Source organism: Lissotriton helveticus, chromosome 7, assembly GCF_964261635.1.
Source record: "Lissotriton helveticus chromosome 7, aLisHel1.1, whole genome shotgun sequence".
NCBI lineage: Eukaryota > Metazoa > Chordata > Amphibia > Caudata > Salamandridae > Lissotriton > Lissotriton helveticus.
The window spans coordinates 929,591,585-929,616,256 of NC_136068.1; the positions used below are offsets into that span (position 1 = coordinate 929,591,585).

The 24,672-nt window shown below is 44.1% G+C and overlaps 1 pseudogene; it reads left to right on the plus strand.

Moving 5' to 3' along the window:
* Positions 1-740: 740 nt before the first annotated feature.
* Positions 741-24,672, plus strand: part of LOC144769342 (protocadherin gamma-A5 pseudogene) — a 36,507-nt pseudogene continuing 12,575 nt past the window's right edge.

The window sequence follows — 24,672 nt, forward strand, 5'->3', positions numbered from 1 at the left end:
GGAAATACTATCAAAGTGCAGAAGAAAGAGTAAATCTCAAGAACTACATATTGACAACAGACTTTCAGGTAGGCATGCTATGTGATCAGTGATATAAAATAAAGGAAGAATAGAGCTTAATAAACCACGACGAAACCGTGTAGTGAGGTGTAGACGGTTAGAGCAGTGTACAGCAGGCACATCTTCAATCCAGACGTTAAGATCTGAAAATAATGAAAAAGACAAATCTGAAAATTAAGAATATTTCATGTTTTGGGGACGTTGCCGGGATGATTGTTTCTGGTCTTGCACCTCATCAATATTATCAAGAGCAGACACATAACAGACAATGGACGGCTGGGACTAACTCGAGACCCTAGTGCTGCAGTGCTAAGCTAAGACTGGAGAAAGAGTTTATGTAAACCAGCTAGCTAGATTCACCTCTGCTAATACAAATTGGATCTTTTTCGACTGAAGCAATTATAAATATTGCCACTAAACGGCGCTGTTTGACAACAAAAGATATATTCAGCAGGCGGTGCTCCAAACCGTTGATGAGCAGGAAAACCGAGAATTGTCATTCTGACAAACCGGCGAAATAACTTCGACTCAGAGCTCTACCCAGAAATACCCCATTTCGTTAATTTCCTCTTTGCATGCGTAGCAGATTAAATAAATCTTTTCTGAAACTGGATTTTGCACATATTCGTGGAGGAAATATGGCTCCGAGTCTCAAACCCTGCGATTTAAAAGCACGACAGATGCTTCTCTTTCTGATTTTGCTAACGGTCTGGGAAGCGGTTTTTGGGCAGATTCACTATTCAATCCCCGAGGAAATGGAGAAGGGCTCAGTAGTCGGAAATGTTGCCTTCGACCTGGGCCTGGATGTGAAGGAGCTGTCGCACCGCAGGGTCAGCCTTGTTTCTAAAGGTAGGACGCAACATTTTACTCTCAATGTAAACAACGGCCATTTGTACATCAGCGAACGGATAGACAGAGAACGCGCATGCAGACAGAGCATCCGGTGCCTGTTGCACGTAGAGATACTGGTGGAGGACATTATGAAGCTGTACACTGTCGACATTGAAGTTTTGGATATCAATGATAATTCGCCCGTTTTTATTTCCAAAGAATCGGTTTTACACGTGAACGAGAATACAGCGCCGGGGGCGCGCTTTGTCCTTCCTCAAGCTCAAGACGCCGACGTAGGAATTAACTCGCTGCAGGACTATCAGCTCAGCAAGAATGCACACTTCTCTCTGGACATAAAAACAGGGCCCGATGGTGGGACATTTTCTGAACTGGTCCTTGAAAAATCTCCAGACAGAGAAGCTCAGGAAGTTTATCAACTAATCCTAACAGCCACTGACGGCGGAGACCCTGTCAGATCGGGCACAGCTATAATTACAGTCAATGTCCTTGATATTAATGACAATGCGCCCATTTGTAGCCAGCCTGTGTATAAAGTTAGTGTGTTGGAGAACTCGCCGAATGGTACAGTTGTGACTACCTTAAGAGCAACTGACAGAGATCAAGGAACAAACGCAGAGGTAACCTATTCATTGAACATCATTTCTGAATTGTTCCACGTCGATCCTAAAACTGGAGAATTATCTGTGATCGGCAGTTTGGACTTTGAAGAAACCGAAAATTATGAATTTCAAGTGCAAGCAAAAGACAACGGGGGGCTGTCTTCCAGGTGTAAAGTTTTGCTTGAAGTTGTCAACGTGAATGATAACAATCCCGTAATTGTTATGAAATCTCAGACTACCACGCTTGAAGAAAATAGCCCGCCAGGCACAGTAGTTGCTCTTTTACATGTCTATGATCGAGATTCTGGTGAGCACGGCCAGCTGACATGCACAATCCCTCACAATCTTCCATTTGCATTAAAGAAGTCAATGGAAAACTATTACAGTCTGGTTACTGACAGAATTTTGGATAGGGAGGAATCTCCACAATATAGTATAACAATCACAGCTACAGATCACGGGACTCCACCTCTGTCCAAAACAGAAACCATGTATCTGACCATTTCAGATATTAATGACAATTCACCAGTATTTGAGCAGCAGTCATATACAACATATATAATTGAAAACACATCTCCAGGTGCCTCCATCTTTTCAGTGAAGGCAAATGATCTAGATTCAAAAGAAAATGCAAGAGTTACCTACTCTATTACTGACGGAGTGCACAGTGAAGAAGTGCCCCTGTCTTCGTACATCTCAATAAACTCAGAGTCTGGCATCATGTATGCTCTTAGATCGTTTGACTTTGAACAGCTTCAAGAACTACATGCTGTGGTGACTGCACAAGATAGTGGCTCTCCAGCTCTATCCAGTAATGTTACTGTTTCTTTCTTTATACTTGATCAAAACGACAATGCACCTGAAATATTGTATCCATCAACCCCCACAGATGGGTCGTCTGGGGTGGAGATGGCCCCTCGCGCTTCAGAACCAGGTTATCTGATTACGAAGGTCGTGGCAATCGATGCTGACTCAGGGCAGAATGCCTGGCTCTCCTACCAGCTTCTGAGGTCCACAGACCAGGGGCTGTTTACTGTAGGTCTTCACACAGGAGAAGTCAGAACAGCCCGACCTATTATGGAAAAAGACGCCATCAAACAATTTCTGGTGGTCTTAGTGAAGGACAATGGGCAGACTCCCCTCTGTTCCTCGGTTACGGTCACCATATTGGTAGCAGATAGTATTCCTGAAATACTTTCCGATCTAAGCAATGTTTCTGCTCCTAAAGAGGTGGAGTCCGACCTCACCCTGTACTTGGTGATCACAATCACTGCTGTTTCCTTCCTGTTCCTTTTTGCATTAATATTGGTACTCACTCTTAGAGTCCGCCAGTGGAGACAGGCTAGGTTCTTGGACTCATCCTGTGTTAATTTCAATGCCGTCCCCTCCTCCCAGTTGGTTGGAATAGATGGTGTGCGGGCTTTTCTTCAGGCATACTCTTCAGATTTGTATTTAACCACAGTTTCAAATAAAAATCCTATTACATTTCCGGATTCCCAATGCTCAAATTCCCTTTCATGTGCTCAGAATTTAAATGCACATGGACCTCTCCTAATTGACGAACCCTTAATAACAAATACAGAGGAGGGATCATTCATTCAGGTAAGCTGTCTATTTTTTACTCTATTTTTAAGTTGCAGCAAAAGACAAAAGGGTTACATCTTTGTAATATCATGTTTAGCTGCACAACCTGATAGAGCTTGAGTAAGAGGGTGACTGGTGATTATTAGGCATGGATGAGACCAGCAGAAACTGAAAAGAGGGCGTTGTATATCAGAAAAACATGTACATTTTACTTGTGATTGTTACTAGACCCAGCCTTTCATGATGATGCACTCTGAAAGTTTACTGGCTCATATATGGATGTTGTCATGGGTTTGACTTACATCCATTCAGTAAATGACACTAAGCTTTCTCGAGCTCCTGGTTCATATAACGATTAGCTAAAATAGTATTATTAGTACTATAATAGTGCTATTGGCTTATAAAGTGCAGGGTAGACCAACAGAGGTTTTATCAAGAGTGTTCCCTTGTCTTTGTATGTAGTCCCCCTCTACACCCACCCCTTGGAACCCCCTCTTTTCCTTTGATCTTCTTTAAATATGTGACTAAATCATGATTCCTCTTGGGATAAAAAAAACCGCAGTATTTAAAAATCGTAGGAAGGAAATCTGCATGGTTCTACCTATGGCACACATTAAAGTGTGAATAATCAGAGAGGTAAATAGAAAAGGTTTGCACATATTCAGTGTCCAAACGTTGTAGATAATTTGATATAAGTAATTTATTTTTGTGTGTAAATAGGTTCTCGAAAAATGGCATTTTGAAAGTGGCCCAGGAATGTAGCTATCAAGGAGGGATGTCATATATGCCATTGTGCAGCCTAAAGTGTAGCCAGAGTTCATTGATATGTGTCCGCAGAGAGAGTAAGACAAGTCATAAAGTCAAAATTCACAAGGCAAAGGCTTTTTCAGTAAAGCTGCTGAAGTTCAGGATAGGAGATTGTACGAGAGAACTGGTGGCAGTTCATAAGAAACAAGGCAAAGGGTAGATATTGATATGCTTCACTTCATCTCAGTTGGTTTTTGGATGTGCCTTTATGTCCAGCCAGGGACAAAGTTGCTAGTTTTCATCCAAAATGTTTTAACAATGACTAAAATATGTGATAATGATTATCTATTGTAGAGAAGGTCTTACTCTCCTCACCATTGTGTTTTTTGTGTCTCAAAAATGGAGAGAGAGAGATTGAGAGAGAGAGAGAGAAACGTTCTTTCAATGTTGACGTTTTCTAACCTAATGCAAGCTTCTTTATTAGTAATACCAAAGGGGATGATGGACGGAGCGTTTGAGCAAATCAAACACTCACCCCCAGTCAACTGATCTGGGTTTAATCCATCATCATTCTTTACCTCACTCCACCACCCCAGTTCAAACATGCCCCTATGCAAATCAGTCTGACCTTGTGCCTCATGGGAACAGTCAAACCCGAACTGCCAATCCATGTTTTCCCTCATCAGCCAGGCTATGCTCACTCTACCACTGGATTCAAGATAGCCTGGCTGATGAGGATTAGGAATCCGAAACCGGTCCCAGGATGCTTGTTTCCGGTTCAGGGAAGACTTGGCTTGGCAGTTCAGGCTGGACTGTTCCCATGAGGCACAGGGTCAGACTGATTTGCATATGGCCATGTCTGAACTGGGGTGGTGGAGTGAGCTAAAGAATGGTGATGGATAAAAACCAGATCAGTTGACTGGGGGTGAGTGTTTGATTTGCTCAAACGCTCCGTCCATCATCCCATTTGGTATCTCTTTATTAGTAATGCCACATAATTTTCATGGATTGTTTATTTCAAAAAAAAGGCCAAGATGGGGTTATGTTTACGTCAAGGGGTCGATTATGATGGCGGACGGACCTGCGTCCTTCCGCCACCCCCGAGGTGGAGGGACCGTCCACAGGGGCAGCGGCGGTCCCTCTGTTGGAATTAGGATGTGACCGCTACCCTGGCGGTCACATCCCGTATATTTAACATTGCGGCGGGTGCTGCTTTAAGCAGCACCCGCCGCAAAGTTAAAAATGCATGCTGTGCATTTGCATGCACAAAGCGGCAGGCACCGCGCGGTGCCTGCCGCATTGTGCATGCAACTGCAGGGGGGTACCATAGGTACCCCCCATGTGCACCACCCACCACCCCCTTCACCCTGGGGGCCCGCAACGGGCCCCCAATGCAAGGACCGTATGTCTTTTCGTGGCAGCATTGCCGCCACGGAAAGGCATATCCCCCAGCACATCCTAATATGGCTGGCGGTGTCCGCCACCATATTAGAGCTTTTCCGCCGCGGTCGCAAGGCGATCGCGGCGGAAAAGCGGCGGATGGTCTTCCCCTCCGCCACTGTCCCCCCCCCCGCCATCGTAATATGGCGGGGGGAAGAAAGGTGGCGGACGGGCAGGGATGGCGGACGGATCGCCACTGCCTGCATGGCGGTGGCGATTCGTCCGCCATCCTAATTGACCCCCAAGTCTGGTCAAAATGTAATTAAGCTGGGGAAATTCACATCATTTCCAAATTTCATGGTACAAGATAGTCGTGATATTGTTCTTGGCATTTGCATTGCACTACCCAATTTAGTGTAATTTTTGCACACTAGAGGCTTGTTTGCACAAACAATGTTTCATAAGGGACATTTTCTGTGTCAAGCATTCTCCTGACCATAACTCAGAAGACATTTTTACTCAAAGTGGAAAAAGTAATATGAGATACAAACCAAATTTTACTCTTTATATCAAATTAAGCATTTTATGGGATTCCCAACCTTTCACATAAATATACAATTTTGCACAACCATAGAATATAGAAGGTGGTGTATGTACTGAGAAATATGATTTTTGCCATATTTGTTTACCCGTGTTTTATGTATTTTCATATTTCATGTTAGAAGAGCTCCTAGAAATTCAAGTTTGGCTATGGAAATGGAGGATACTAGGCACATTTTTAATTGGGAGGGTATTTTTTGTATTGCGCATAATTATTGTAGGAAATTGTTCATAATTATTTCATGAAAGTGCCTTACATTCTTGCCTTCAAACTCTCAAGCTCTTGTATTATGGAGAGTAAAGTTAATATACTGAGTCGACATAGGGTGGAAGTGCTTTCTCTGTTTGTGCAGCAAAACTGTGGAACACACTGCCCATTACCCCCAAAATATACTTAAAACTCTTCAATCTTCCTATTAAAAAAAAGCTCTCTGTTACAACAAACCTTCGCTTGCACCAATTACGTTCATTGATTTCTTCTTAAACTGTTTAGTAACGGTCTCACTGAGCACTCGGAGACCATTTTAGTAGTCGAAGTGCATGTGAGTTGGTACCCTATCATAACATGTATGACCTCCTGTGGCAGCGTGAAGTCGCGTGGCTGGGACATTGATGATAAATGACATATCGAAATACTCAGTGTCTATTTTCTCCAGTCAACCTTAGTGTGTTGGTGCGGGACCCATCTAACTCTAATGTTGAAGACCACAGGTACACTCAGAGCAGTTAACTGTAAGAAGCCGGAGTTTGCATAGCAACTAGTTCGTAATCAATTTGTCAGACCTGTAGTGGGACTAAATATCCTTACTCTTGGAGATTTATAGCTCTGGAGCCTGATGCCATACTAATCTCAGTGAACATACAGCCTGATTCATCAAGCCGAATTGCGCTCGCAAAGGGCCAGATTCTGAGAATCTGGCCCTTTGCGAGAGCAAAATTTGCATTTGGGATTCATCATCCCAATTGCAAAAATCGGTAATTGCTAATTCGCTAAATTGCGAGGAATTACATTTAAGGAATCTCTATTTGAGATTCCTTAAATGCAATTCATGAAGCATTTTAAAATTGCGAAAATGCAATTTTGGGCCGCTATTTAGACCTCTCGGTAAATAGCAAAAACTTAGAAAAACGCTTTTAAAAGCATTTTTCTAAGTTGCATGTTGCACACACACATGTCCCTTGGACATGTGTGTGCGCAACACCTGTTTCAATTTGCATTTCAGGGGTGCTACAGGGTGTCCTTTGGACACCCCTGGCACCCTTTCAATCGCTATCTTATTTGCGATTAGCTAATTGCTAATCGCAAATAAGGAATACTCCCCATTCATTCCTATGGGCCTTTTGGCCCATAGGAATGAATGGGGAGTTATTCCTTATTTGCGATTAGCAATTTGCTACTCGCAAATAAGGAATGTGTAGGAATCGCTATTTATTTAGCAATTCCTACATGAATACCGTTTTGCGAGTCCTTAATAGCGATTCGCTATGAATCGCTATTAGGGGCTCGCAAAACGGGCCGTTGATGAATAAGGCTGTTAGTGATTCTGAGACTCTTCAGTTTTCTAGGGGGCGCTGATCTGTAGCCTAGGGACAATCAGGCTGTCATGTTTATAGATATACCCGAGTTAGGACTGCTGTGAAAGTAATGATTGAAGTTGTTTTATCTGTCTCTTCACTTCAGATGGACAGACAGACAAATGAAACATGGTTATTCCAAACTGGAGCTGTAAACGACAAGCAAGGCAGCTGCATTCTATGCTTCTTCTGACCTGGCCAATAAATGGCGTGACATAGTTCACAGAGGAGAACAATGTAATCAATAAACACGCATCGCCAAATTTCTGTTTTTAGTCGTTTTTCAGGAAAATACAAAGAAATCTACATTAAAAAAAGTGATCTCAATGTAAATAGAAATGGGCCAGTCTATATTCTGAATTTAAACATACGATTCTTAGGGCATGTTTACAAGCCCCTTACACCACCGGGGGTCACTTTTTTGACACTTCGGGTATGTTTTGTCATTCTCCATATTTACAAGGTGGCACTAAGCCACTTAACATGGCTTAACGCCACCTTCTAAATATGCCCCTTACCGCAGCAGTTAGCTGCGGCATAGGGGTGGACAATGGGTGCTGCTGTGGGCGTTCCACCGCAACACCCATTGCTTTTTGATGCTGCCCCAGATTTACAAGGCTGGGGTGGTGCTAAGACCTAAGGCCAGGTAATACCTGGTCTTAGAATGGCAAAAGGAGGAGAAATTATTATTTTCTCATTGTTTTTTGCTCTTTCTATGTGTGCTGCTTTCGGCAGCACACATAGAAAGAAGAGCAAATCACCATTATTGATTCTTTATGTATAGGAAGGTGTCCCTTCCTGCACATAAACAATCACCCCTGCAGTGCAGGCGCCTTCGCAACATGGCACAAGAGTTTCTGCATTGGTGCAAGCAGCTGTTTTAGAGCCAGCGCTAGGGGAAACGACGGGGGGGGGGGGAGCCGCATGTTTGTAAATACGGCGCATCCCTGCGTTTTGAAAATGTCAGAGTGCTGCATTGCCAAATTTGGCATAATACAACGCTATAGCATTTTCTTGTAAATATCCCCCTCGGTTTCATGTATAGTGATCTAAAAATGCATATGTGTAAGAGATATCTGAACTGCGGGTTATCAAGAAAAAAAGAAAACAAAAAAACGGACATGGCTGCTCACAGGTGCCCTATTCCTTCATTTAATATAAATACACGACTAGCTACTCCCAGAGATAGCAAACAGTTGTCAACCCTTTCCTCTATTTCAGTGAATATTTATATGGAGTATCCATCCCTGACATCACAGCCTGCAAACAGCTTGCAATTCATTCAGTAGTTTGAGAAGTATTGTTTTGAAACCACATTAATAGTACTTAACATAAAAAGGCGGCCTGAGATGTAGCTGAGCATATGAAGGTAGTTTTCAGTCTAAATGAAGTAATTGAAAAATACTCAGAGAGAAAGCGAGAGCAAGAGAAGAGAGAGAGAAAAAGGGAAAGAGAGAGAGTGAACATATAGATTAGTGCAGAAATGTCAACAAGGAGTTTATTTACAGAGCAAATCATAAAGACTAAGGGACTGATTATGAGTTTTGGTGGTCCGGGAGCGGGTGGCATGTCACTGCCATGATCCCGCACAGCCAAAACTCACTGCCGCCCGCTAGATTGCAAGTATTTTTGTGGTCCGTTGGGCATGATGATCCTGCAACGGTGCAGTTTAAAGGCTCATAGTGAGCCTTAAACTCCACCGCCGCAGAACCGCCAGTGCACGTTCCTACATGGGAAGAAATGCACCATGTTGTGCATTCCTTACCATGCAGGAACGGGGGGTGCAAAAATACAGGGGGGCACAACTTGTAAAACCATGAAAGCTCTGGCGGAGACGAAACAAAGGGGGCCGTACATGGCCACCTTGTGCCTCTGAACCTTGGGGTGCATGTAGGGGGGAACATCATGTGCCCCCCTGTATGCATGCACCCCAGTTCCTCCACTACATAGACTTTTCAGTCCATGCCGTGCAGGAACTGTTTTTGGCTTTCCCATTGCAGTGCCCATTTTTTGAGGCACTGCTGTGGGAATGCCAAAAAGAGCCTGCCAGACAGGAGGCCCGACCATGACTTTGGCAGTGCAGCAGCGAGGTGGAGCCGGCGCTGCACCGCTAAAGTTGTAATCGGGCCCTAACTGTGTGAGCTTTGTACAAAACAACATATAAACTAGATATTATCATAAAATGAAATGTGAAAAGAAAATATACCTGTGAATCTACATTTTGCAACATCACATCCTTGCTTATGAGGTACCTATGTGTAAAAGAGCTTATGAATTACTCCTAATTGACAACGTCTGCAGATTAGAGGTGGGGTCTAAGTTTGGTAGGTGCAATTAAAAAAGGCAATTCAAGAGTAAAGAAAATATTCTGAGTTTGCTAAGAAAATGATTTGGATATGATGCTCTAATTAGAGTGAGCCTGGCTTACAATTGAAGCCATTAAAGCATCTTAGACTTCTCCAGAAGAATTTTGCCATTTTCATTATCTGTGTTAACATCCGTAGGCTAATAGATGCTCTTTCCGAAAGCAGCTATCCATCAAAACGAGACGGGTCACAGGAGCATATTGCTAGCAGCAGGTCAGGCCAAGATAAATAGTGTGAAATATTGTTGCTAGAATTGTTCCCAATTCGTCCATGCTACTTGGCTCCTATGTAGAACAAAATACACTCTAATTGCAGTGTCTGCGGTTAGGCCCCCAGCCAAGACCCCCCGTACAGCACATGGCCTCGGCCACTAATAATGCTGCTAATAATTCTTCTCCCTGTAACAGGAGCAAACTTGTCATCTGTTTCCCTGCCTGCTTTAGTGCGGGCAGGCAAACAGATGAAATGTCCACTCACAGCAGGCAGTATCATTTTTTAAGCTCCCGCCCACTGGGAACGGACCTAGGGCCTGATTACGATGTCGGTCAGAAATTAAACCACCTGACTCCTTGTCGGATTCAGTTCCGACTGACTTGTGGTCGGCGGTTTCTCTCGACCGATTATGATGCTTCCTAACACCTGCGGAAGGACTCCCATTGACTTCAATAGCAGCCTGTGTTCTGATCGACAACGCAGGCTCCTGTGGGGAAAATGAGTGTCCGCGGAAAACCTTGTACCCTGTCCTGGGCACCCTTTGGTGCCTGCCACACTGTGCATGGTTTTACAGGGGGGTCCCTTGAGTACCCCCTAGACCACAAACCAGAGGCCTCAGGATGAAGTGGGGCCCCCCAAGTCAGTTGCTGACAACCTTTTTGTGTTGGACAGACGGAATTGGAAAGACTGTTAGAATCCTGCATTGTGATCAATCAGTCGGAAGCACTGTCCGTAGAGCTGTACAAATCAGCTCCGACCAACTCGTATTTTCGGAATGCCGCTCGGAAGCGATACGGAATGACCGAACGGTTTCCCCTCCGACCGTACGCATAGTGATCGGTCGGAAACAATTCAGACCGACCGATTATGATGGGTTCCGACACGGTCTAGGGAAATCCGACTGTCGGTCGGAGGCTTTCCGACCGATATCATAATCAGGCACTTAGTGTTCACTCCTTTGGCAGGAGATTTGAAAATGTCCCCGTCAAGCAAGAGCAAACACAGGTTTCCTTGCCCGCACCGCTGTGGCCAGGGAAACCACTTTGTCCCAGGAGTTAACCGGCCCCACAGATGGGATCCCCTGAGCCATTATTGGCTCAGGAAGGGAGCCTGTGCACCTTCCCCTGCATTCAAGTAATTGCCCTCAGGCCTGGGATTCCCAGGCCCTTTTGAGGCTTGGGGACGGGGCCACTCAACCCCCTCCCCATTTTCTTAAATTTCTGCCCCGGGGTGGGCACCCAAGGGCCTCTCTGGGCTCCCCCCCGTGCCATGACACACTTACTTTTTTGTTCACTTTACACAATGTCAAAAAATGGTTCTCTTACCCACAGCCTTTACATATCTGACCGATGGTGGGACATTTACTTTCATGTGGAAAGGAAAATCCACATCTAAAAATAACTTATTTTTACATGTAGCCATCACTTTGTGTATTTCAATCTTTTGTTTTGGCTTACTTTTTCTACTCATTACTGATTCACTCTGGGCACCTCCGGCCTCCATGTCAGCAACTTTTCTTTCAGCTCGCTCTTCAGCTCTGGAGGTCCTCAGCACTCACTCCAGACTAAAAGTATCCCTTAGCATCTGTCGTCTGAACGATTCTGACAAGCATCCATCAATAACTCTAAGATGTAGAGCTTCTTCATCATTATATTCATTGAACTTACAGTATTTGATGAGTGTGTCAAGTCACTCTACAAATTCATCAATAGTTTCACCAACTTTTTGGTAGTCTTGACTGAAAATGTATCTTTCATAACCAATGTTTGGTATTGGATTGAACTTGAGATTCATTGTTTTTTGATCTGACAATATGTGAGTACTTTGTTAGTTCACAGCATTTTCTTTATGATTTCTTTCAGATCATCACTGGCAAGATTTTTTAGATACTTGATAATCTTTTTGTTTTCAGTCTCTTCAAGTGCATCAATGAAATCATCATTTGTCTCTAACCAAGCAGTCCATCTGTTGCTAATATTTTGCTTTTTGGCTGTATCAATGGGTGGCGGTGGTTTCAGGAAGGTGGCAGCATGGTAACTAGTTATGAGAGTGTATGACACCGAGGGTGGAGATCTTTCTGCACCCGTTAACTGTCAATATGAGCCTGTGTCATTCGCTGTATTTCTGAAGCCTTGTGATGGACGTCATGGACAATTGGGGGAACTGTGACCTCCTCCTTGGCCTTCGTTTGCGCCTGTTAACTTGTTGGAGACCTCTAGAGTGGCTCTGAGCCATCACCTGACAGCTTTGGTGGTGTGCCACTTCAGGTATCGAACAGCTTAGTAAGTACAGCCCTCATGCTTTTTCTTGGGTCTCCTCGGGCAATTTTGAGGTCGTAGAGCTTACGCTTATCAAGGCCCTGGTAAGTGCACTGATAATGTACTTCTTGTGTACTTATTTTGCCAGACAAAGTTTCTGTTTGTGGCGTTAATTTGCAAGTTATGATTCATAAACTTTGGTAAATCTGCCTTCAGTGTTAACACTCTGTATAATGCATAACTTTATCTTGCTTAACAGCACAGTACTTTTATGTATGGCCTGACCAGCAGGTTCTCGAGCATCAACGTGTAGATTCTTTGAAATGCTTTCATTGTCTTCAACTGCTTTACAGCAGCTGGAGCTGCGCTTAGACTCTGCATGCATGAAGCGTCAATTCTGTTCTTTGACAGTGACACAAACACGCATGAGCAGTCTGCTTGGACCACAGCAAACTCTCTGGGAGAGCACATCATTCTTCAGGTTACTTATGCCCTATCTGATCACCAGTTGTTGCGTCTTTCCCATCTGGGGTACCCACCAATAACTACACAACACACTGACCCTTTTGTTACACGTTTTTATTTGTGTTTATTTTATTTAGAAAGTTTATACAGCGCGAACATGACCACCAAGGGTATCAGAGCCCTTTACAGTTTATGCATCAAGAAGGGTACAAGCAAATAAAACAGAATAAACAAAATGAAATATTCACAGTCTTAAGATGTCCGACATTCTTGTGATCCAGGCAGCCAGGCCACAAATCAGTGGTTATGGCCCGGGAATCAAATGAAGAAGCCAGACTAGAGGAAACATTTCTTCATCTTGTGCCCTTTGACTTCTTTTTTGAAGAGGACGGTGGAAGGGTTCACCCTGGGGGAAGAGAGTTTCAGATCCTCGGAGCCACACCTGAGAAGGCTTGATTGTAGGTCTTTTTTTCATGAATTTTTGTGGTTTGAGCACTTCTGGAGGCTCTCGAACCACATGAGAGCTCAAGTTTCTTAGCGAGGTACAGTGGGGTCTTGACGTGTATGGTACTGTGTGCCATGCATGCAATTTTTAACTGTATCTGTGCTTCATATGGAAGCCAAATCAGGGCCAGCAAGTCTAGATAGATATGGGTAAATTTTTGTGTGCCAGTTATGAGATTAGCAGCAGAAGTGAGGGCAACTCTAAGAGGAGCCGTCTTCACTCTGGGCAAGCCACAGAGTGTTGCGCTACCATAATCCAGCTTTGAGATCACTAATGCTTGCAATGCAACCTTTAGGTCATGAGCAGGGAGATAAGGTTTGAGTTTTCTTAGGATACTGAGTTGGAAGTTTGCTCCTTAGGTGAGGGAACTGATGTGCTTGTGCATGTTCAGACTTTTGTCTAATATAATACCCAGAGAGGAGGCTGAATCAATGAGGTGAGGTCTACAGTTAAGAGCAGTAAACTGATTCAACCATTGTTCCATGACTGGAGATTGTTTGTGGGGTGAGATTAGGAGGAATTCAGGTTTTAGCGCATTGAGCTTCAGGTGGTTACGTGTCAGTCAGCTTTGTGTTTCCAGCAGTACTGAGTTGAGGGATTGAATGTCTTCGGGGGAGGCGATCTTCAGGTATTATTGGGTATCATTTGCATACATGTGATGTGAATGCTGGATGATTTCAGAATTTCTGTCAGAGGCTCCATGAACAGGTTAAAGAGCGTGAGAAAAAGTGCTGAACCTTGTGGAACCCCCAGAGTGACCGGTGCAGGATGGGACAGGGATTGGTTCACCTTGAAGCTTTGGGATCCTTTTCTGAAGGAACAAAGAGAACCAATTAAGTACAGGCCCAGACAGCCCCATCCTGTGTTCCAGGAGGTCGATTAGGTTATTGTGTCTGACAGTATTGAATGCTGATGAAAGGTCAAGGAGGATCAATAGGCACGACTCATTATGGTCCAACATTTTTAATGCATCATCGTCAATGTGCATTAGTGCAGACTCTGTGCTATGGCCCAGGCGGAAACCAGATTGGCATAGGTCCAGGAGTTGGGAAAGGTCCATGTGGTTGCAGAGTTGGGTGAGCACACATTTCTCCAGAAGCTTTGCCAAGGTGGGGATGTAGAGATTGGGAAAAAGTTATGAAGGTCCGTGGGATCAGCAGATGGTTTCTTTAGAATCGGGGTAACTTGACCCGATTTTAGGCAATCTGGAATAGCACCTTGCCGAAGTGATGCATTGACGATCATAGTCCAAAGTGCTAGTAAGGAGAATCTAACTTCCGGGAGAAGGTTTGATGGCAGAGGGTCATTGTAGTGATTGAAAGGTTTCAAAGTTGTCAGTATTTTGCGTATAGTGCATTTATCCAAGGTTTGGAACAGGCTCCAGGATGCATTGTTTTTGAGGAAGTAGGGCTGCGCAGGTTCAGTTATAACCACACTTGGGTGACGGAGGTTGTGCAGTGGACTGATCAACAGGTGTTCATGGGTAGAGCGTAATTCAGTTTCAATATTAATAGTCTTATCCGTGAAGAAATCAGCAAATTCCTCACAGTTCGGCAATTTCCCTTGATCCAGTGACAAGAGATTAGGATGACTGTTAGCTTGGGACTTGATGAGTTCGAACAGTTTTTTTGAACGATTGTTTTCTTGGTCTAGTTGAGTTCCAAAAAAAGGTGGCCTTCGAGCATCTAATGCGTTTATTGTATATGCTTCTCAGGGATCTCAAATGGTAGAGATGTTCAAGAGAGGGATGGGTTCACCACAGCCTTTCTGTAAGTCTTACATTTCTTCTTTCGGAATTAAGACCATCATTGAACCGTGGTTTGGAGAGTTTAGCTGACATTCTTTAACCACATGCTTCCGGTGCAGATTCCCGCGGTGCGCTGAGTTTTTTTAAAACCCAAGGTTCATGACGAGCTCAGCTCGTCATGAGTGTACGAGAGGCATAACTCATGACGAGCTGAGCTCGTCATGAGCATCAAAGGGGTTAAAGCTGTAGCGGTGCAACCAATGCTAGTATATTAAGCATTGAGTGGTTATAGTGGGCTGTAAGGTTGTGGACATCTGACAGGTTCAAGGGAGGAGGCAGGCTGTTATCGCTGAGAGCAGTCAGATCTTGCGAGTTGATATTCCGTAGACATCTTTTCAACCGTTTTGCGATCTTAGGCTGGGCTCTACTTGCTCTTACTGATTCCAAGATGAGGAAGGTGATGCAAAAGTGTTCCACCCAATCACATGGGAGGATCGAATGCAGGAGGATGGAGTTGGGCTTAGCAATGACAAGATATAAGGTAGCTCCTTTGATAATAGTAGGGCTGTCACAGATTTGGATTAGGTTGAGGTCAAGTAGGAAGGATTAAAGGCTATTGACCACCACATTATTTTCATCGTTTCAGTGGAGGTTGAAATCTCCCAGGAAGATCTGTGTGCCATGAAAATCAGCATTGGCCAAGATGATGTCCATGATCTGTTATGTGAAGGGAAAGTTGTCGCAAGGGGGGTGGTAAAATGTGTGCAGTTTGCATGAGTGATTGTTGCAACCAGTCACTTTGATGCAAAGGTCTTCACTAGACAGCAGGAGGTCGGCATGTAGTACTTTCACTGATAGATTGCTACGATGTGTAAACATGCTATGCCTCCACCTTGACCACTAGTTCTGACCAACCTAATGAGATCATCATAATTGGGTGGAATTAAAAAGTCCAGGATGGGAGCAGCTGAGTCATTTAGCCATGTTTTTGTCAACATAACAAGGTCAAGATCCTGGGCAAGGACGAGGTCGGCAATGTCAGCAGCATATTTAACAGACGATCTACAGTTTAGGAGCACGCTTTTGAGTCTTATGATGGTGTCCGTTGGTGTAGGTAGAGCGGTGTTGACTCTTGTGAGGTTGTTCTCGTTTAATGTTCTGGTGTTTGGCCTAGGTTCTCTGAAGGGATCAGTAGGGATGGATTCAAATTGTTGCAAGTTTGATATGGTGGAGGGATGTGCCGGATCATATGAAAGTAGGAGAGAATGAATATCCTTATCAGATAGGGAGGCTCTACACCTAGAGGGGCGAGAAGGGTTTTTAGGGTGCGAAGCGGAGGCCCAACTATGGTGTGTGTGTATTATGTGGGGTGGTGACCGTCGAGTATAGGGGGGGAAGGGAGCCACCCACTACCTGGGAGTGAGCGGGGATGGTGATTGTTCATAATGGAGCAACTTTGTCTGGAGTTAGCTGACAGTTCCTCGTGATATGTAAAAGGCTACGTACCTCTGCCTTAAGTTGTTGTAGGCAGAGTGCTATCTCGTTAAGTCGGCCTTCCAATGAAGTGTGTTAATGGGATTGGGAGGATAGGTTCAGGGGACCCTGCAGTGGTAGAGAGCTAGTTGAGGTGGGGGAAAGTAGGGCAGGTGGTGAATGAATGTGTCCTGAGGGAAGGGGTTCTGGGAAATGGAGCTGCATGCTCGGAGGGATGGGTAGGATGGGGGACGGATGGATAGAGACCCCTAGAGGCCTGCGGGAGCTGGTCAGGATTGCGGGTTGAGCTGGGGTAAGGAATACTGGGGAGAATCTAGGGGAGTTAAGCTAGCTAACAGTGAGGGGGGAGCATGTAGACTAGCGTGATGACTGTGCTGTCGCAGCCCATTCACAACGGGCATTGAGGGGGAATTGTTACTATGAGTTGAGATAGTTAGAAGGGGGCTCATCAGAACAGATGTAGGATCAGAGGATGGTGGTGGAGAGGTAGGTTTATAGACTTTGCGAAGACTAGGGGACTGCTTTGGGGCAAGCTTCTCCAAGGGGGGCGGAGTTAAAGTTGGCCACTGTATTCAAGATGGTGGGGAAAAAGTTGTCAAATACCTCTAGATTGCCATCTGAAGCTTGTATAAGGATGGTTCTGCTTTTGTAAAGGGAGATGGTGGCTTCTGCTCTGTAAGCCGAGGAGGGCGCAACCATCAATCTAAGACCACGAGGAGTTTTCAGGGAAGTGGAGGTCTTGAGCAAAGACTACATAGCCTTCCGCCATTGAGCATGACGTTTAGTGTAGAAGATGAGATCATTTATGGTAACACCCTGTCTGATGGAGAAGAAGGGGTCTGAGATAAGTGTTTCGGATGGGTTTTAAGTAGTCTGTGTTTGAAGTTTTTTGCAGCATTTTTTGATAGGTTAGGGGGTATATGATTCAGAAAGCATTATGGCCAGTTGGCTCCAGGTTTGGAGAGATGAGGTTCAAAGGTTTAGGATCCATATCCACACACATCTTGTCTCCGAACAAAGGAGGCGTAGGTAAGCCAAGAGACTGGGCAGGTGTCTGCTCCAACCATAGGAGGCATAAAAATGCTAAGAGTCTGGGCAGAGGTCAGGGTCATGTGTCGAAGGAGATCAGTGTGATAGCAGACAAAGAGATTCATGGGGTGAAGTTGGGGTGTGCCATTGCAACACAGTTGCTAGCAGCGCATTTTCAGGTTCCTTTAGGAAGACCAAGACCCATGAGATCTAGACTATCTATGACTAAACGACAGGAGGTTGGGCTGCAATAACTTAAAGGTAGTTTGTAGTGTAGTTCCTATATTCCCAATAGGCTCTGTGCATTGGAATAACATATCCTATAGTTTAGACTTAGGACTGAGGTCGACTAGGTCTCTACCGAATATACTAGACTTAATTGTGAGTGCCAGTTAGCTCAAAGATCACTAGAAACTTTCTTGAATTCACAAGAAGGGATTCGTTTCTGATAACCGCATAAACATGACAACTTTGTTTCCCAAGAATAAGAAATCTATCTCTAGAGTCGCGGAAACAATAGATAGTTATTTCACTCAGTCAATCGTGCATGCTTCGTTTCACCAGAGGTGAGGAGAAAATAGAGAGACTGGCGTTTTCAATAAAAGGGTATTTATTGAACAGCCTTTTTTCTCATGCAGAGGAAATGAACTGCTTCAATCGTAATACTGGTTGCAAAGTACAATGCATACAGTACGAAGAGTATTATAAAATAATACTGTAAAAGCATGATATGGTTTCTAAGCCATAAAATACATAATACATCCATTAATAAATAAAGACTAGCCGGGTGGAGAGATTAATCGAGTTTTATATGCCAAATCGGGGAGATTTGCATTGACAGGCCCAACAGCCCATACAGTAGGCGTGTGGCATGCGGCTAACCGATGTTTAGGCTGGGGAGACAAATTGACTTTGGCCACCCCCCTGCTGGACTCGGAGAGGCTCGGGAGCTTGTGGAAACTCAAGGGATTTGACAAGTGGGATCTCATAGGGATTACCCAGATAAAGGATGTTTGGGGAAAGGATAAGATACATACATTTGATACTCTTAAGCAACAATATAGCTTACATGATACCGAACATTACTGATGTCTGCAAGTGAGGCATGCGCTCCTTACCCAGGTACCCAGGGGCGCTGAGCTCCCGGAGTCCTCCTCTCTGGAAGATCGTGTGTTAGATGGGTATCTTCCCGAGAAAACCATTTCCCTGATATATAGGAAACTTATTAATAACATGGAGTATCCGTTGGGATGAATCAGAACTCAGTGGAGTGCTGACGGGCTGGAATTAGATGATGAGGACCGGGTGGAGGCAACTGCCTCCCCGAAGGTAGTGGCGATACAGATGAGGCTCCGGCTTGTGCAGCTAAAGATTTTGCATAGATAATATATCACCGGACCTCGATTGTTACGAATGGGGAGTGGAGACTGTAGGAGGGAATGTGGAGAACCTGGTACCTTTATACATATTCTCTGGCACTGCGTGGCAGTGCAGCAGTTTTGGACAAAGATACATTACGAGTTGAAAGAGGTATTGAGGCAAGAACTGCGACCGGAGGCTCGAAGGTGTTTACTGAATGTATGGAAACCCACGGATTTGAATGCTTACCTGAGACAAAGGGTCACTCTGGCGTACATAGTAGCAAAGCGGAATATCGCTCAGCTTTGGGGAGCAAGCCAGGCGCCTCGAGTCTCTGGATGGGCCAAGGATCTAGACTGGTGAGAGGTCTGTGTATGTGGCCAGGGGCTGTCCGGAGAAGTGGGGAAAGGTCTTGGGGTCATGGAATAGTTACCAGGGAGGGATCTGTGAAACACCAGCGCCGCGAATGGAACTGGAAGCGATGGATTCCCCTTGATCCTATTATGACACTATACTTGTATTTGATTCTGTACCTGTAAATACCGGCCTATGTGATGAGCAGGGTATGATTTCTCCTGATGTTATCTGTATTATTTCTTTTCTTTGATTTACGTTCTTTGATTATAAAAAGAATAATAAAAAATAAAAAAATAAAGACTAAAAGTACTCAACTGGTGCTTCTAAAATACGCCTACCCCGGTGTACCTAACCTAGGTCTAGTACAAGGGAAGAAGTAAGTGAGGTGTAGCTTTAGATTCAGTATTCTTTTGCCAAGAATCTAATCCAAGAATTCTCTAAGGGTCTAATCAGCTCCGTACCTTGGTTTTAGAAGGAAGGAGGTCTGGTATCTCTCTTTCAGGACTCAATTTCCCAACAACCCGCAAGGGTAGCTTGGAAACAATGGAGCTAGATTTTTCGGCAGGAGAAAAGACATTGTCTCTCTCAGTGCGTCTGCTGGAGGGTCGGTTTCCTTCTGCACTTGCTGTAGCAGGGCGTCAGGCAAGTAGATAGTCGAACTGCTCCAAACCACTGTGTGTCTGTTTGGGCAAGTGTGGGCATATTTATACCTTGAAGGTGCCGAGTTTGACGTAAGGTTGGACATGATAACGTCATCTAAGACTTAGTTCTTTGAAAACTCCATGAGTTCTTGGATAAATCAATATTCATGCAGGGGGAAGTCCCTGACTGCTGAAGGTGGGTTTTTCCAAGAAATCGTTGTAGATTTTCGGAACTAGTGGAAGTAGCCAAGCCGTATTAGGACTACTTAAACTATGTCTTAATATGGTTATGAGTTCTATGCCTATATAAGGATAGGGTGTTTTACACCTATATAAGGGCATGAAACGGGAAAATTACACTAGGGTCCTAAAATACTATACAACAAGTTAATGGGATGGATTTACATACTTAACCTAAAGGCAGTTCATGGGATGGGTTTACATCCTTCTTTATATGGTACACAGATCATACGGGCATTTCACACACGGCCTTAAGGGCAATACCACCTCTGAACTATGTGGTAAAGGGACAAACTAAGCAAGGCCCCCCCAGTGGTGAGTTTTATTTGATTACAGAAGGTAGTGACCGTCAATCATATTGTGCAAGTCATTGAAGGACATGTCAGAGGCCATGAGTGTTCAATATCCTCGTGGTCCACTTAAAAGAATGTAATCATCATATTGGTCGAAGGGAATGCCTTAACAGTAGAACATGAGAGATGTTAAGAAGAGATTTCTTGAACCATGTGTGTGGAATCAAGGTATAAAGACCACTCCAAGATGGCCACCATATGCAGAGAGTGGAGCCAGCCCATTACTGTTTCCCTGGCCGGCAGAGCTTAGAGACCAGGGAAGAGGGCGCCCCTCTTCAGTTTCCATGGCAGGAGAAAAAAATGGATGCCCAACAGCAATAACAAAGACAAACAAAATGGGCGCCCATCAATGAACACATTGGAGCTCAGGGACATCCCCACGAGCCAGCCTAACCAAAACAGCCCATCAAGACTCCCCAGAACCGACGGGGCTCGCTTAGCAACCACAGTCTGAGGCAGGAATAGCAGGCAGCGCCTGCAGGCAGGCCAGAGCTGTAGTGAATTGTGCTGCAGTGCAGCACTCAACCAGTATCCCCCAGCCCACCTCTCTCCTCACTTACTCCAGGAAAAGTGATGCAGAAGCAGGAGGGATCATCAGGGACCCCAGGAGGTCAGTCCCGGGAATGTGCATCAAACCTCAGCCTTCATCCAGCCGTAGGGGAAACACCAGACCTCGACATGTTCCGCTTTTCCGTCAGGAGCAGAGCGATGCTCGGCAGTCTCAGCTGGCAGTGTGCTTGTCCACCTCTCCTCAGGAGGCATGGGCACACAGCTAACCAGCATGGTGGCAAGAAGACATGCTGCAGTTCTGACATGGGCGGTTCAGTCCCCACAAGCCAGCCCCACAGAACCTGGAGCACCGCACGGCAATCTCTGCCGTCAGCAGTACATCAACGGTTTATCGGGCAGCAACAGGGCCTGGGCACTCGGCTCCACAGTGCGGTGTCCAGAAGATGGAGAAATGCGGCATGGGCGATTCGTCCTCCTCGAGCCAGCCCCACTGAACTGGAGTGCCGCTCTGCAATCTCCCCCGTCAGCAGGCTCATCAAGAAGCACCTAAGGGGCCCAGACACTCGGTTCCACAGTGCAGAGTCCCGAAGCAATGTTGCAGGGGCGCAACAGCCATAGAGTCAGCCCCACACAAGTATCTCAGGGGCGAGGAGGGTGGAAGTGGGGTGTTCATCTTACTTTTCCCCGAGGTCACTGCCACAACAATGAGGACTCGGGTGCGGTGCATTGTGAGAGGCAAGCAGGAGGCTCACCCAGTGGCAGCTGCAGCAGGACTTGGCATCCGCTCCAGCCTAGAAACAGAAAGCTCCGATCCCATCTTGAATCAGAGGCAGTCCCTGGGGAGCGTTGTCATCACAGAGGGTCTTCAGGTAGGTTTCTTGCAAAATTCTTGACAAATTCTCTTCTTTGCGGGGGTGTCACAGGGGTAGATTTGTTGCAGAAGCATTTCTTTCAGCGGGGATGTCAAGTAGAAGGGAGGATGGGGGACATAAACAGCTATATTCACAAAAGTGTGATCCCTAGCCCCAGAGCTTCTTTGGCGAGCTCCAGCACAGTGGCCATCTTTTCTCAAAGGAGCGTGTAAATGTGAACTCAACATTCTAAAACAAGCTTTCATTGAGTTCCTCTATGACACCTACAACACTGCTCTATGCAGTCCATTCGTAGCCAAAAGGGTTCCATCTAAAACTCGCAAGACACTACAGTTGTCATGGTTATGTTGTTGGCTGGCGGAATTATAGGGCAATGGAAGGCAAATGTATATAGCTGGGTTGATAATGCTACAAATTAAGCCACATTATGCAGAATAATGCACAACACAGTTGCATCATTATTATTTACTCATTAGCTTCTCATTTGAGCTAGGCCATTGCTAAATTTGTATTATGCTTGTGAACTTCACAAAACTCACACATTTTTCAGTGTGTGAATTTTCTGAAATTTCTTGAATTCGTTAAGTGTGACATTTTGTATATTTTGGTCTGTGAGCGATTGGTTTCTGAACAAAAAAACAAGGTATGTCTGCTCAAACCATTCACCTTGCTGTTATCTGGATCTTGTGTTTATCATGTCAACACTTGTAATGTTGTCTACTCTTAATGTAAGACTACGTGGTACACAATGGATGGCAAATCTATGCTAAATACAAAGGACTTGTGAGAAAAGAAAAGTGTACATGTCCATTAGATTCTATTGGGAATGTTATTAACTAACAAGTAATCATTTTGATCTGCATGGAGCAGAAGAACACCTTTTTATTGTTACCTTTACCCTGTCAGTCGCAAAGAAAAACACTATGCAAGGCATATAATGTGGCACTCGGCTCTACACAAGCTTGCAAATGCACACCTCTTGTAATTAAATGTGTCTCTTTTATTTCCAAATCCTGAATAAGTTTTGCAGTTGGACTTCGGTTTTAGTTGTATTTACTGTCCACACAATGAACCTCCAAAAGAACACTTTCCCAATGGGAGATAACCATGCATTGCAGTAAATCGTATTACTGATCTAAAATATAAGTGCCCTGTTTGGACTGGCACTCGTTTAAAATGTGCACGATTTACATCTGTGTAATTATGTAAAATGTCAGAAGATATACTCAAAATTATGCTTAATTATGCAAAATGCAAGTTTGGCATTTAGCACAATATGTGCATCAACACGTAGGAAACATTTTGTGCTAAAGAATAGTGCCAAAAATACAGGTGCCGTGAACAACAACCACTTGTGTTCTGGTAATTCTTAAAGTTCCTGCACTATAATCTTTCCACGATTGATGCAGGATAAAATGATGTGGTGTTATTTCAGACATTTTGGGTAACCTGCAGAACACAAACTTCCTGAAATTACATGAATTACAATGGTGTAAATTAAAATTTGCCCTGGCATAGTTAGGACATACTTTGAGATTCAATTCATCAGATCTTATAATGAGAAATGTTTCGGATGTTGTCTTGCAATTGCTGAAGTCCTGACAAAGAGTCAGTTTTTCTGCACCCTATTTATATTACATTTTAATATGTCAGTTTTCTTTCATGCTGTAGGCAATAACCATTTCCCAGTTTGTGAACTGGGGACAATAGAACTAAGTGAATAAACGTGTCCTCTCATTAATAACAGTTTTATTTATACTTGAATCAGCAACTGAAAGGTGACCATGTAAATGTTGTAAATTATCTGGACTGTGATGTGCCATAAGCATTACATTTATTTTCTGAATGTTTTATCAGTTTGAGCTGTTTTTTTTAGGTGAAATCTGAAAAGCATTGAACAGGTGGTAAACTATGTGGCAATAGCAGGCTTTCATAAGTATGCAGAAAATTCTGAATGCATAGAGTTGCATAATTTCAGTGGCCCAGGACATGATCAGATGCAAATCCTTCTGACTCATACACGGTATTTAATTTTGATAAACCTATAATTCACGAGAATTATATACTTGCCACACATTATGGAGAATTATTCACAAGTTTGGAACCACTTCTTGTTGTGTGATGAACATAGCTAAATATTAGTACCTCTTGTTAAGTCTAAGACCCCATCAAGGCACTTAAAATGTAAGAGTGAGCATTTATCTGACTAATTAATTATAAGTTCTATACGTAGTTGTGCAGCCTTTGCTTAGGCATCGAGAAATAAGGGGTTTATTAGTATGGGTGGATTGCTGTCCACCACAAGTATTACAGTTACTATCTTGTTGGGTCCAGTGAAAGGTTTCAGCAATTTAAATCTGAGCTCAACCCCTGATAGCTGTATGACAAAGCAGACAGGCATAACTTACCAAAATTTGTAAAGCATTTAGAAGTACAAAAACAGTTAAAAAGTTAAAAACGCAACACGATAAGAATCCCATTCCAATTTATAAAGAGAGAAAAAATGTATAAACAAACTGATTCCAAAACAACAACAATTCAACGAAGGGAACCAGATTTATGCATTTTTAACTTTTTAAGTGAAAGTAATGATAAATAGCAGCACAATAGTTGTTCATGGTCACGATAGACCGGGGCCTAGGTGCAATTTGAAGTTGACCCTGATGCAACTCGGGCTTGATCCACCAAATACATTGTCCCAACTCGGGCCTGGAAGAAGGGACATTTGAAAAAGTCTCTAAGTCCCAATCTAAAATGGAACTATGTTTTTCTGCAGAAAAACTCTTCTTCATATGCCTGAGTGGAATGATTAATTCCACAAGCGGAATCAGAGGAGTTTGATCATTCCTCATTACTATTGTAATGC